Here is a 15,165-nt window from a genome sequence, read left to right on the forward strand (position 1 = left end):
CTATTACAGTAAAATTGTGGGTGAAAAAAAATCTGCATTATGGGACTAAACATGGTGATTTGTGGCCAAAATTTGCACTTAGTATACTGCACTGCTTTTTTGAATGAGCCTTTCAGTGTTAAAGGGGCATTATACCTGTCAGGATCAGGAACCCTGGAACTGCTTAAAAGACTGCACTCATTAATGAACAGGAGTAAGGGTTGGGTAGTGGGGATGGGACAACCCTTTAAACCAAAAAGGGCAGCAAAAGAGAGTAAGAAAACAGTGCTGGTATAACAGTGTGGCATCATGATGTTTGCAAATGACCCTCGGAACCCTCATGTTACAGACAGAGGCACCCTGGTCTCCCAGGGCACTACCCCCTTGTTTAAAATGAGTTCAATAAATAGGACTTTTGCAAAAGGGATTTTAATCACTAAAAACACTGAAACACTCCACGTTTGGTCCTTGCAAGGGATAATCCCCTGCATAATGGACTCCTACAAACAAAACATGATTAAAAGAAAAGTGTGTTTATCACAAGCCATATTCATTGGACTCATGTCAAACATGGAGGCATACTGCTCCTTTTAACTGCTGTATACTGCTGAAAAAAAATTGTATGGTGAAAATTCCATTATCAGTTGGCAGTCTTTCTTTTTATTAGAATGGAAACATGATACAGATGGCACAACACAGTAGCACTGAGGTGAGTAGCCAAAAACAGTAGCTGTCTCAAGTTAAAACACCATAAACCCACTTCCATATGAAAACTCATGCAGGGATGAAAAATATTACATTAGTCATTGTTATGGATGTGTGTTTTTTTCAGTTACAGTAGCAGACAATGGTGCCATTAAATTAAACAATAAACAATATATATTTCTATGGGAATACTCAATTCTCCTAGTGAATAATATTTTGTTCTTTTCAAATAATGAATTAAGTTGTATGCCTTTAAATGGGGGAATGAAATACCATATGCAAAGTTTGTAGCAAGCAATCAAGTTTTTTTCAAAATCCTAGCATCTGTCTGACTTGGTCAAAAGTACATTCTGTTTTACTGCCATTGACTAGGAATATATTCTCTATGTAGCCTAAAACAGAATTATACCGTTTTCTATGTTTATGTCTGATATTCTCCGACTCCGCTCGATACATCCTTTGGGCACATGATCCTATCAGCTCCTAGCATGGCCTTATCCAGGCATATGTAAAATATCCGCTGATTTCTACTACTGATCCTGTTGGAACTGAACCACAGGTACAGGCACCTGACTAAAATATAACAAAGCACAAGGCGAGTTTAGAGAATGTATCTGCAGAAATGCTAAGGATCGGTACTTCAAAAGATTTATTGAGAAATCTTTGTTCAGGCAAGAGCTAAAGAAAAGTAGAAAGGCAATGTGTAGGTGGTGATAATGAGCCCAGCAACATTTGATCTCTTCCATCTAGAAGGAGCACCATTAGTGTATTGGCAAAGCAGATATCATTCTTATGTTTCTGTTGTAAGTGAAACAGAAAACTTTTCTTATTCTGTAACCTAGCTTTAACAGTGTGAAGAAACCCACAACGGTGACACATATTCATTTCTGACCATCTGGGATCAATTTATCAAGCTCTGAATTCTCTTAATGATATAAAGTCTCACAGCTTGACTTTTATTGGTACATTGCAAAATGGTAGACCTGTGGCAAGGATTTCCATATTAGCACAAGCTCTTATGGTGATAATTAATTTGCTTTACAACTTTTTACCCTTCCGCAGAACAATGTGAATGAAATGTGCAGTAAAGTTTCAGAAGGAAGAAAAAATCACAGAAAGCAACACTTTTGCCTGTGTGCAATGCTCTGCAGTTATATCTCTCTACAAACACTAAGGTGCAGATTTACCAAAATGTAAAATTAGAACTCACCACAGTAAAATTTACCCACTCTCTAATCATTGCTATGGTATTGTATTGCATCGGTTTGTTTATGTGGTCCCCGAACCGACAGAACGCCTATACTTGTTGTCCTAATTTGATTGTTTGGCCCCAGGGCCAAACGACCAAATTAGCCCGATATCACCCACCCATAGGTGGGGATATCAGGAGAAGATCTTAGCATGTATGGCCACCGTACGAGTTCACAAATTTATTAATACACTTCCTAAAAATTCCATAGGAATGAATAGAGAATGGACAGATTTTACTGTGGTGAGCTCTAATTTTATACTTTGATTAATCTGCCCCTTTGAACTTAATGAACTCATGGACCCAGGTCCTTCTTCTTTCTCTAATATACTTACAGTGTATTTGCTTGGCATGTTTCATTAATTATTTTTCACACACACACACACACACACACACACACACACACACACACACACACACACACACAATGTCATCTCTCCATCACCAAAACTGCAGAGAATTTTGGTCTATAGTTTTGGCTTTAGATTTTTGGCAGAGATGATGCCAGATGTTCTACAAAGTAGTTGCTCACACTGCCAGCCGCATTAGACAGTTCACAATACAACCACCACAAAACTGAACTGAAGGAGTGGTTCAATTTTTATCTCTCTTACCATCTTTGTCACTACTGTAAGCCCTCTGGGTGCCAGGGCTACATTGGAGATTACTTTACTTCATCCACATTATAAGTTCAGGATTGGTGTGAGCAACTAGAACATCTAGAATCATCTGTTCCAAAAGTGTAAAGCCAAAACTCTATGGAGTTATAGTGATGGAGAAATGATACATTATATATGGTAAAAAGGGCCAGTGATAGGACTCAAAGAGAGCTATGCATTCTTTTTTTTTTTTTTTTACAAATCATTGCAAAGTTCTTTATAACTTGCTGGTGCTATATAAATAAATGATGATATTAATTAGAAATAGATGTCCTGGAGTCAGTATCAGACATGTAGACTTCAAATAAGTGTCTATATTCACAGGTATGGTTGCTACCTCCTGACGAAGGGAAACTTGGGCAGGGCAGTCATGTCATAAGGGTTTGATGATTGACGTTGGGGATGGCGTTATGGTGTGTTGATTGGCCAATCGTCCCTTCAATCTAAGAGAGTTTTGACTGGAAAAAAACGGGCTGTCCGGGTCAAAACCGGATAGGTGGCAACCCTACTCACAGGGCTTTAATGGTGTACAGTTGCTTCTGAATAAACGAAGAAGTCAATGCCCAGGTTCCTGGATTCTGTCCACTAGATAAGGATGGACCATCTCTGTCTCTGCTGTAAGCCCTCTGGGCACAGGTATAAGGGTAAAAGACCTCTGGGTGCAGCTCCTGGGATAACCTCGTAAAAGGACCAATGAGAAGTCACTGCTTATGTGCTGGCTACCCAGGGCTATATTGGAAATAACTTTACTCCATTCACATCATTAGTTCAGGATCCATTGCAAGAGAAGAAAGCATACACAAAACCTCTTCCCAAAAACAAATTAGAGGTGATAGATAACAACCAAGTAAATAGCATTAATGTTGTGGAGAACTTTGCCCTAATTTTAATAACAACAGAGCAAGGGAATACTGTCATGGAAATACTGACTTATGGTCAGCCTCTTCAAAATACTGCTTTTACTTTGGTACCTGCTTGCAATATGTTTCTCACTTCAGCTACTGAGCTTGTCACTGGTGTCAATGAGTCTGCCAAAAGTCAATGTGTGTTCACTGAATGCCAAAGCAGATTAGCTGCTTGCTTGGTTTTGTTGTTTTTGGCTGGAAGGCAGCACACTGCAATTACAGGAGGAAAGGAGTGAAAGAGTGTGTAGTACATCTACCTAACATTTCTCTAAAATCCACCATTGCAAGAGTAAATTCAGTTTACAATGTACAATGATGCTTTTCTTGCCAGAAGATATCAACTTGAAGGATCAGGCCCTAATATTTTTTAACCATGTGCCATTTCTCTATGGGTGCACAAATGTATATTATATATATATGTTCTTCTGAAATACATTTTGTACAATTCATATAATTATCTCTTTTTCATAAGAAAATGCCGCTAGTTTTCATAATGATGCTCTGCATGTTTCTTCATTATGGAAAATACATGTGACCCCTGGTGCTTAGCTGTAAACAATGATAGTTACTAGCCTCATTAGAACTACAGCAGATGGCCTATTAAGTTATCGCTGACGTTTTCATCCATTTTTGGCTTGCTGAGTAAAATTGTCACCTTTACACATCATGCAAACATTTCAAAAGAAGCAAGAGCAATCTACATTTTATTGAAATCCATGATCAGAATATTTTCTTTGTTGTTAGGTTCATATTAAATATTCACACGTTTGATTTTGTCCCCAATTTATGTTCTTTATAAACACAAATGGCTCAGGCGAATTAACCTGGGATTTCCAATTACAGCATGAAGGAAGATTTGTTTTTCAGAATGTATCTGGCTCTACTTTGTTATATTGCACTTTGTTTTAGGACCAATCTTCATTCATCTTTGTCTTGGCAGCACATTTACAACTCATGCAGTTTGACCACAGGAAATAAAAATAGAGTTGCCTTTAATAAATATATATATATAACTATAAGTCAGCCTGGTCCAACTTTTATATACATTTGAAAAATCTCTATTGACATCTTTCTGTGTATAGAATTGTGTAAGTATCACTAGTAAAGAATGGATGTACTTCTATGGGCTGGAGTACAAATGTAAACAGATGTTTGGCCTTTAGAAGATTTTACAAAATAATAGTATGTCCCTTTTTTACTAGTGACAGTGACACAAACATATAAATTAGAGAACTGTGTAATACAAAGAAGTTAGTAGAGTTCTTGGGAAGGACGTACCCAACCATTACACCAACAGAATGAGGGTCTGTTGGTATCTAACAATTCCTGGAAGGCCATTGTCCTGCCACTAGCAATACACAGGCAAACTGGAGTTAAATTGTATGTATAAATGTATTTATTTAGCACTATTAGAATATGCAGCATTGTAATTCCAAATAACTGAAATCCAAGGGGTCTGTTAAAACTGCCACCAAATGACATATGCCACAGGGCTAGCGCTATAATGGACAAGTCCAGTTTGTAAACATTAGTGATGAGCGAATCTCTTCTATTTCACTTCACCAAAAAAATCACAAAACTTTGCAAAGATTCGCAAAACAGAGAAAAATTGGCAAAACGCTGAAAATGTTGCACATCAAAAAAGAAAAGCACGCGTCTAATGCATATATCGCATCTGTCACTGACCTATAACTTATGACATAAGCCCTGATTATTGGGTTATTTAGTATTCATTCTTCATTTATCTTTCATGCATCAATGCCCTAGGCTTTTTTCAGAATGCAGTCCTATGCAAGCAAACAGGTTTAGAGTGCCAGCCAACAGAGAGGGGGTGCCCAATCACATGCAAAGGCACTAAAATGGCTAAAATGGGCATAATGTCAGAAACAGCAGGAGTACAGAGGGCAAGTAAAAGGTATGACCAAGATGAGCCATGACCCAGAGGGATAGAATGTTTAATGAAAAAGTTTGCAGTTTATATGGGATAGTGCACAGCAACCCTATGCAGCTAAACACACATACACATTTTTAGTTCAGTTCTTTACCTGTTACGAGTCTTTAAATATGCGTGTTGCCATTACATAAGAGCAATCAACATCCTATTTAAATATACATAGCAATGATGTGATCATTTGCCAGTGAGCCTCTATGCTGCTGAACAAGCTAATTTTCTTCCTAAATTAGTAATTAAAACACATTAAACTTGGAAAACGCAGTGTTTTTAAATGACTAATCCTCCTGGCAGTATGAAACATGTTTTTCTGAAAAAAAAGAAAAATATGTTCGATAACTGAAGTAATGGTTTACAATTCTTGTGTGGTTAACAAGGAGAAAAACTGGTATGTTCTTTGAGAAACAGGATATAAGCATACCACGACTATCAGTAAATCAGGACTAGATAGAGAAAACTATAAGGCAATAAATGTTCTGTTTTATTTTATCACGTTGAACACAGCACAGCTCATGAAATTATGCAGCAATATTCCAGGGCTTGGATGTCAGGAGCACACATGCTGTTTTGGGACCAGATCAACATTCACTGCGTGCCTATTACCAAGCTTGTTAGGGATTTTTTTTGTATCGTATTATTACGTTGAATTCGATAGATCATTCAGTCAAGCACATAATTGGTGATTTAAAATGCAAACATGTTCTATTATACAAACACTGAGTTATAAGTGACTAAATATAATCTAATCATGCTACCACAATAGGACCAATTATCTAAAACACTGTGGTAAAATAAAAATGTTGCAATATTCCAGTGTTTGTAGATCAAAACCAAGTTATTTAAAAACAAAAAAGTTACTGTGAATGTGGGCACATTTCACAGCATGTTGTGTGCCATGCTATATAGAAACAAAGCTTATTTCTGGGGGATCTGTAATAAAAAACAGGGGTTTCATTTGATGATTGACCACGCAATGTTTAGTGCCATAATTTCAATCTATGATTACTATATCACCCTCATAATGTTTTGGCTTTGTATTAAGTGCACTTAATGCCCACTGTGCACCAAAAGTCATGTAAAATGTTACATATAATATCCTTGTATTTTACAATAGGGTTGATGTTATTCACTATATATTCACTACTTAATATTTCCATTTGATATATACAAAGGGGAAATAAAAATAAAGGTATTGGGCCCCTTTAGAGCTGATACCTACTAAGTATTTTAATCAAAACACATTGTTCTGCTCTTGTTGCCACTGGGGCTAGCGAGTTATGATTATCAATTTTTTTTCCTTAGACTTGGGTCAGGGTCAGGTGGGCAAATGTAATCAATGGGTTTTACCAAGAATCCGCTATTTGTGTATGTTTAGATTCTATAGGGTTTATTTACTACAGCAACATTAGTGGAATTTGCAAAAAATCAATGCAATCCAACATTCTTTCCCAACATTATAGACAGTGGCATACACCGTGCCAGCCCCCCCCCTACAATAAATATATTTGGAGGGGTTTGGCGCATTCTGCAACCATATCCCCCACCCACCTGCTACTGTCCCCCAACCCCAGCTGCTCACTCTAGGGTGGGGGGGGGGGGCGTTTCTCTACAGCTACAGAGGAATCAGACCCCTATGTCTTTAGTTATGCCATTGACTACAGGGTAATTTGTAATTTAGTGGACCACAAAAGGCGGAACAGAACAAGGCTCCTTTGTGGCCTTATGCATCAAAGCAGGTGTAACAAGCAGATTACTAGAAATGCAACAAATCCAGGATTCGGTTCGGGATTCAGCCAAGATTCTGCCTTTTTTGGCAGGATTTGGATTCGGCCAAATCCACAATCCTGGCCGAACCGAATCCAAGTCCTAAAAATGGCATGACTTTTTGTCATGTAAACAAGGAAGTTGCAAAATTTTCAAGCTAGTGTAGTATAATTTGCTTGTAAATGGGGTCTAACTGACCAAAATTTCTGCACCCATTTTTATATGCAGCGTATCTAACAATTGTAATTGAGCCATTATATCTCAATCAAAATTAAGAGTGAATAAGAAAATTTTATGAGTAGCAAGAAATGTACTCTTCCCCTCCCAAAATCGACTATACATTTCCCACACTTTAGCTTATGATTGTTGTAATATGATATAGTTATAGTTACATATTTTTTCCAGCCATAAATAAAACATTTCATTTTTATGACAGTAAATAAATATTACAGACAATAAATATTAAGTAAAATCTCAATTCATACTGAGAAAGAAAATAAGAATATATTTCTTCCACTGCAGCAAAGCCTTGGGTATAATCAAAGAAATAAGCAAGAACATACAGTTCTGCAGGTAACGTGGGAAGCGGCAACCTGCAAGGAGAGAATATTTTCTGCATCTTTCTCTGACTATGTTTCCTACCGAATAAATACTAATTGCAATGGACGTCTGCAGTGAAGACGAATTTGGATTTGGATATGATCTCTTATCCATGGAAACAAAATTGGTGGATGATTTTGATGTCTTAATGACATATAATTACTTGATTCATTTATCCGTGCACTTAAGAGATTTAGTAAAGAATATGCTAGTGTGGTTTCCTTGGGTTTTCAATAGATGGGGAAGAAAATAGAGGCAGAAAATGTGGCAAGGTAAACAAATTATTTGGAGCAGGATGATATAGTCTGAACTATATTGTTCTAACATATTTGGTTCTGTTAAAAGAGCCAGATTTCAGAACCCCAGGCATCTAACTAATAAAGCTGCTATCAGGTTACAACTGGCAGAAGTTTAAGTTTTGTTTCACTTATGTTGGAGTTGCTACTATTTAGCAAAGAATTGGTACTTTAGGGAGAAACGGTAGAGGCAGTATATTGTAAATAGTGGATATAATTTGTATATCAGTTGCCATTTTTACTTCCAATCACTAGTTGGCAGTGTGAGGCAGAGAATTCCTTTCAGAAGGTTCTTAAACAGGTCTTAAAAAGGGATTGTGCTAGTTAGGATATAGAAGGGATGAGAGCAGTGGGCCACTTTCTTTCTGGCTGATGTAACAAGGTAAGAGTGGATGATGCCAAACAGCCTGAGGTCAGTCACCTTAGATAGTTGCCAAGATGAGCCCTATAGCTAGGTTAGCTAGTGGCAGATCAGATCTGTGGAGTTCATTGTAGCTTGGAGATATAGGCCATATAGGTCATGTGTGGAGCTTCAGTTTAATCAATACTAAGGGGCACATTTATCAAAGTACAATTGTACAAAAAAAAAAATTTTTTTCTGTTTTCGTACTGTGCTTTTTTTGTGTGACTTTTTAGGTAATTTTACTTTTTCGTACTTTGTGACAATTTGCGCAGCAAAATTGTATTTGTCGTGCCGAGTACGAAAGTTTCGGATTCATTAAAGCTTCGTTATCGTGACTTTCCTTGGGCCAGGTTGGAGCTGCAGAGTGCCATTGAGTTCAGAAAGGTTTTCCCGCCGTTTACGATCATTCGGATACGAAAATTTAGTGACTTTCAGATCGCCAATACAATATTATGGTGACTATTCCGATTTTTTTTGTAAGCATATTCGTGACATTTCCGATCATCAGAAATTATCGTATCTAATACGAATTTTACTCATTTCGGGATTCAAATTCGTATTTTGATGAATCTGCCCCTAAGTCATGGTACACCATGTTACACAATGTCTCGCCAGACCACCACATAAATCTCTCACCTGACAGCCAGCAGATTTCTAGGAGTATAATCACATTTACAAAAGGTTTACAAAAATATGCTTCCTTCGACCAAGTAGAATATTCCATGTTCACAGTCCAAAAACCTATTAGCTTTATATGATGGAAACATAATATTGCCTCCATACATCAATGCTCCCATATTAATGTATGGTCTCCCTGAAGGCCCCTTTTGTCAATGAATGCTGGTAGCTGGAGATACCATATATATAGTTGCAATTGCTTAGACAGGTAGGCTCTGGAAGCTTTAAAACGTTTCCCTTAAAATACTGCTAAGTTCACTTTTGATATCTTTTAGGGCTCTTGCACACGGGGAGATCTCCCTTGTCTCGGACGACTAATCTCCCTGAAATGCCATCCCACTAGCGAAAATGTAAATCGCAGGTGAGATGGCATACGCGGAGCCGCAATTTCCACGAAAAGTTGCGAGAAAATCGCGGCACCGCATATGTCATCCCAACGCCAATTTACATTCTCGCCGGTGGGAAGGCATTTCGGCGAGATTAGTCGCCCGTAACATGGGAGATTTGTCGCAGGCGACTAGTCTCCCTGCGTGCCAGAGCCCTTAAGGGATTTAAGGTTTAAAGTTTTGCACAGAGGAAGCCTGATTTGGCCAAATAATTTGTTGAGTTTGCACGAGGGTGGAAAAATTACTTAACTAAAAGTCCTGCTTATTAAAAATAAGTCCTTTATAAATATAAAAATCTAAGCATCATAAACCTAAGCAACTTATCATTAATTGTATAGTAATTATTATAGTTATTTGTATATGTATATCAACTACTGAAAGCAGCATTTCTATGTGCCTTTTCTTTTCTTTGCCGTAGTGGTTCTGTGGTTTTTAAACAATGCAGCAGAAGCCAGCTGATTAACAAGACCTGGTTCAAAAGACAGAGCCAGCAGTGCAGAGAGGGACAATCAACTGCTTTCAATTGCAATTACAAATAACTCAATAAACCATTGAGAGTTTTTAATGAATGTATATTGAAAAGTTGCTTAGAATTACAGTTTCTTTAAGGCAAAATGTTATTTTTGGTGTGACATACTATTTAATGGATTTTATGGCCCCAGCTTGCCAAAGGTTTTATAGATTTCAATGTTTGTCAATCTTTGTGGACAAAAAAGCTGCAAAATATTGATCTACACCAAAAACTGTTTCTGGAGATTCCTTCAACCTCTGACTTCAAACTCTCTTTTAACCTGTTGTTTCCAGCGGCCTTTTCTTGTTATACAGATATGGGATCCATTATCCGCAAACTCATTATCCAGAAAGTTACGAATTACAGGGAGGCTATCTTCCATAGACTCCATTATAAGCAAATAATTCTAATTTTGAAGCAGATTTCCTGCTACCTCCAAGTGTACATGCGCAAGCAGGTTCATATCGGCGAAGAGACCCAAAGTGTCTTCAGTTGGTAAAAAGATGTCGGCCAGGTATGCTGCTGCGCTACTCTGCATTTTTAGCTAGGGGTTAGCTATAGGGACAGTGTTTAAACTTAGGAACTATGCGATAAGGGAGAGGTAAGAAGGGTCAAGGCAGTGATAGTTTCTCTTTTAAGGTATGGAGATACAAACTATGGAAAGATCCCTTATTCAGAAAACCCCAGGTCCCAAATATTCTGGATAACAGGTGCCATACCTGTACTCTCTCTTATTTCTTTACTCCTGTTAAACAAGACCCCTCTGATTGTTATGATCATTAAATACTTTTAGGAGAACCACACTACTCTAAAAAGATCATGAAGATGCATCTACTTATCTGACACAGAGGGATTATAACCCCAGAAATCCCCTGAGCCCCTTAATACCATTACTTGGTGGTTCTCTATAAACCACCCATACAACATGAACATGAGTTTACCCCTATATTTATAGCAAGATCACCTGAAGAAGAAGTGAAACCAACTAATTGATCAGTTCTACCTAGATAGTACCTGTATATGAAGTGTATATGAAATATAAAGATATAAGCTCACTTTAATTTTAGTTTAAACAGCAAAGGAACAGCCCTTCAATTAAAGTACACAGCACCTCTCTAGAAACAATTAGTCATTACTAATGGAGAGTACAGTATTCTACAAATAGCCCCATATTTTATAGAGAGAATTTTATATACGTCTTTGTAAACTGCATACTGCTTTTACTGTAAGCAGACATATATAAATCTGCTAACTGGAAGATATTTTGGTTCTTCAGTCAATCAGCTATAACATCTTCCCAGCACTGATATATTGATCACTCATAGTGCTCAGCAAACTACACCCTGGGTTAAAACACAGAACTAAATTATGCTAAAAGTTGTCAGCTCTGACAATGCTGAGTGATAAGTGGTTTTTACAATAAAACATTTACTGCAAAATACTGGGTCACACAGTACAGATATGGGACCTATTATCCAGAATGCTTTGGGACCCCTGGATAAAGTTGCCTTGAAAGGACCTTTCTGTAATTTGGATCTTCATACTTTGTCCACTAAAAAAAATCATTTTTAGGATTGTTTTGTTTGTAATTATCATTAATTATATCTTAGCTAAGATCAAATACAAGGCACTCTATTATTATTATTATCGAAAAAAAGAAATCATTTCTAAAAAGCTGAATTATTTGCACGTCTGAATGAGTAGTCTGATGGTTTTATACAGCCTTGTGCTTTTATATGGTTATATGGTCACATAACTTCTTGGTGACTTATAATATGTTTTTGAATTGCAGTAGGGGGTACATTATATAAACCTTGTCCCTGAGGAAGAGCACTGTTAGTGCTCGAAACTTTGTTTCACTTTTTGCAAAGCCTCTGTGTGTAGATCTCTGCCTTTATGTATATATATATATATATATATATATATTATATTTCCTTGCTTTTGCCAGCACCCATTTGAACTACAATAGGGTGTGCTCCGTTCATTCTTGTGTGGTTCTTTCTTTCTTTCTTTCTCTCTCTCTCTCTCTCTCTCTCTCAAACATGTTTATTGATAAGCTAAAGTATATAAAAAGTTGTAGAGAATATATAAAATATATCAAAATAATCTTTGTCAAATATCAATGCTTATTTTGTGGTATTATTTATAAAATGACATTTTTCAAATGCTCTGTATATATTATATACATGATTTAATACAGTAAAAATACAGAATTAGAAGAAATTAATATTCATTTTTATTTTTGCAGGAACAGCTGTTTTAGTTTAAATAAGGTAATTTATACATTTTTTACAGACAGGCCTCATAAAGGAGGACAAATTAATGTTGTGCATGAGGTGGCACAATTGGCGGTCACTGCAGTAGAAGAGCCGAAATTCTGATTTAAAAATTTGAATTTTGGCTCTTAAAGTTACCAGGAGGAGCTTTTTGCCACACCTGGTAACCCTCTGGGCACTGCCATCTTAGACAAGAATCTCACAGCAGCAGAGCCCTGTCTGGGAAAAAAGGTAAATGAACTCATCATAGGCATGCCAAAGGGGCATCACCAAATGTGGGAGCTTGTGTGGATATGTTCCTTAGAAGCAACTGTAAAGTGCAAGTGCTCCATGTCCTTGCAAACACTTGCTTTCATTCTGAATATTAAGTCAGAACTACTGCAGTTGTTAAAAGGCAGTGCTAAATGAGGCCTTACAGTACAGATAATTTCAAAACCTGACAGACTGACCACAGATCAATGCAAATATTTGTCTGCACATACAGCCCAATGCCTGTAACTACCTGCCACCTTAAGAGCTAAGATTCAGGGTATTCACCTCCATTATCCCTGTATGCACTGTTGTTTAGATTATCATGGGCTCTCTTTCTGTGTATATACCGCATTAATAATGAATGAAAAGTTAAACGTACATGTCTTTTTTTTTCTTCTAAATGAGATCTCAGTGGTTTCAATTTAACCTTCAGGTCCAACATTGGACGACTAAGCTAATGTGCATTATGGGGTCAAGCACTATCCGGCTTTGTTTTTTTTTCATGTTTTAAGGACAATCGAAAGTTGAAGCAAGTATGGCTTATTTGCAAACTCTTCAACTCTGACCCCCTTGACTTTGTAAACTCAGTATTCTATTTCACCAGTAAATTGTACAACAAAATGATTGAAGGCTCACCTTTAAGCCTTAGAGAGAGGAAATCGTCTGCTTCATACAGAGCCGTTGGCTCACAAACACATCTTAGTTCCTATGCTTTTTATCTGCTTCCTTAGAGTCATTTCTGTAAGAATAAAGACTGATCACTATGTGTATGTGAATTACTACTGTGATATGGTGCTGAGAGTCAAATATGGATCACCAAGGGAATGGACCTAATCACTGATCAAGGGGAAGAGAATAGAAGCACAGTGCTGCTGTGTGACTCCATTTTAAAACTCCTTCATGTGTGAAAAAAAAACCCTTTGGTAGCAGTACTTACATATGATCTGAAATGGCATCCCAGGGTCTGTATAATCTTTTGAGATGTACCATGTGGTTATAATGGCGAATAAAGTCAGAAGTGAAGGTTTTAAACAATAAGAACTGGAGGGCATTTACTACTAGGATAATGACTACAGCAGCGCTATATGCCAGAGACATGTAGAATAAAGCAGCGTTTCCAAGGTCACTTTTCATCTTGTAGCCTACATGCGCCGGGTAAGACTGAAATTACTAGATACAGAAGGAAGGCATAATGAATGGAAAATAGTTTTCAATACTTTGCAACACCATGGGACCTAACAAAACATAAAAGTATTGTGATGTTTTCTATGGATTTCTGCTTAATAACTTCCCTATTGCTATGCCTTCTCTGCTGTTCCTCTTATACTGTGCATTGTGCCCCCCTTACCCACCCCCTATTACTATCATCACCACAGCACTTTCCCACTGGGAGGAAATGGCTTCTCTAAAGCTTGTTTGTGATGTGTGGCAGGGATGCTGCAGCTATACAATTTAATAACTTCTGCAGTTAAATGGGAAACAGACAGTAATTATACACAGATTTATTTTCAGTAGTCTCAGTAAGGTATACACAGTCATGGATTAAATTAACTTTAATCCCCCCCTACTCCTCCAGGTCCTAACGTGTTTTGACTTTGCACATGTTATACACTTTGCACACTCCTCCTGTAGCACTGATTGGTCATTAAAAGATTAATGGCAGCAACAAAAGCAGGAAAGTGCAGGGCCCGTTGCTTACTTTTAGGAGGGTATTAATGCAGTGCAATTATCAGATAAATATCATTTAGATTGTTGGGGGGTAATGTTAATGCTGTGCAGGCATCATTAAATATTCATTAAGAAGGTGGCTACAGATATCGGTCAGATATCGATCAGACAGGTTTAAAAATCCAGCCAGGCTGCATCAACCGTATCAGTTCAGTATCAAAGAGCCAACACATTCCTCGTCTTGACAGCCTGAGTTGTGATCCGATATTGCACATTGGCATATTGGTAAGAGATTGACGAGTGCCAAACAACCGGATCTTTAAATGTATGACCAGCTTTAGATGCTAGTGTAATTCAGCACTTGATATAGGGATACAGGGACTACTGGCATCTCCATCATATTACACAATATGGGAAGGAGGAATGGCATCTTTAGCAAATTATACAATAAAAAAAATCAAAAGCAACCTGAGAACATTGGACAATGGAATGGCATCCTCCTATGCATGATTTAGTTACAGCACTAGGTAATAGCATTCAAAAACATTATTTTTATCTAGTGTCATTGTTTCCCTCAAAGCTTTACATAGTAAAGGGATACAAATACAAGACAGATGTGCAGACCGATGGCTAAATCTGGGGTGTAGTTGGTGCTTAGGGTGTTATATATCAAGGTGTGGCACATTATACAGTAAAAGCAATTGAAAACAAGATAGTATGCCAAAAACCCAATTTACAAGAAATTGAAAAAAATATTCAGTGAGAAATATGTCATCAGATCTATATTATATGATCAGAGAAGTGTGTCCGGCAAGAACAATATGCAGTATATGTCATTATATACTGAGAAGCAGTGGACACCCCAAACTCACTGTAAAGTGAG

Source organism: Xenopus tropicalis, chromosome 1 (assembly GCF_000004195.4).
Source record: "Xenopus tropicalis strain Nigerian chromosome 1, UCB_Xtro_10.0, whole genome shotgun sequence".
Taxonomy (NCBI): Eukaryota; Metazoa; Chordata; class Amphibia; order Anura; family Pipidae; genus Xenopus; species Xenopus tropicalis.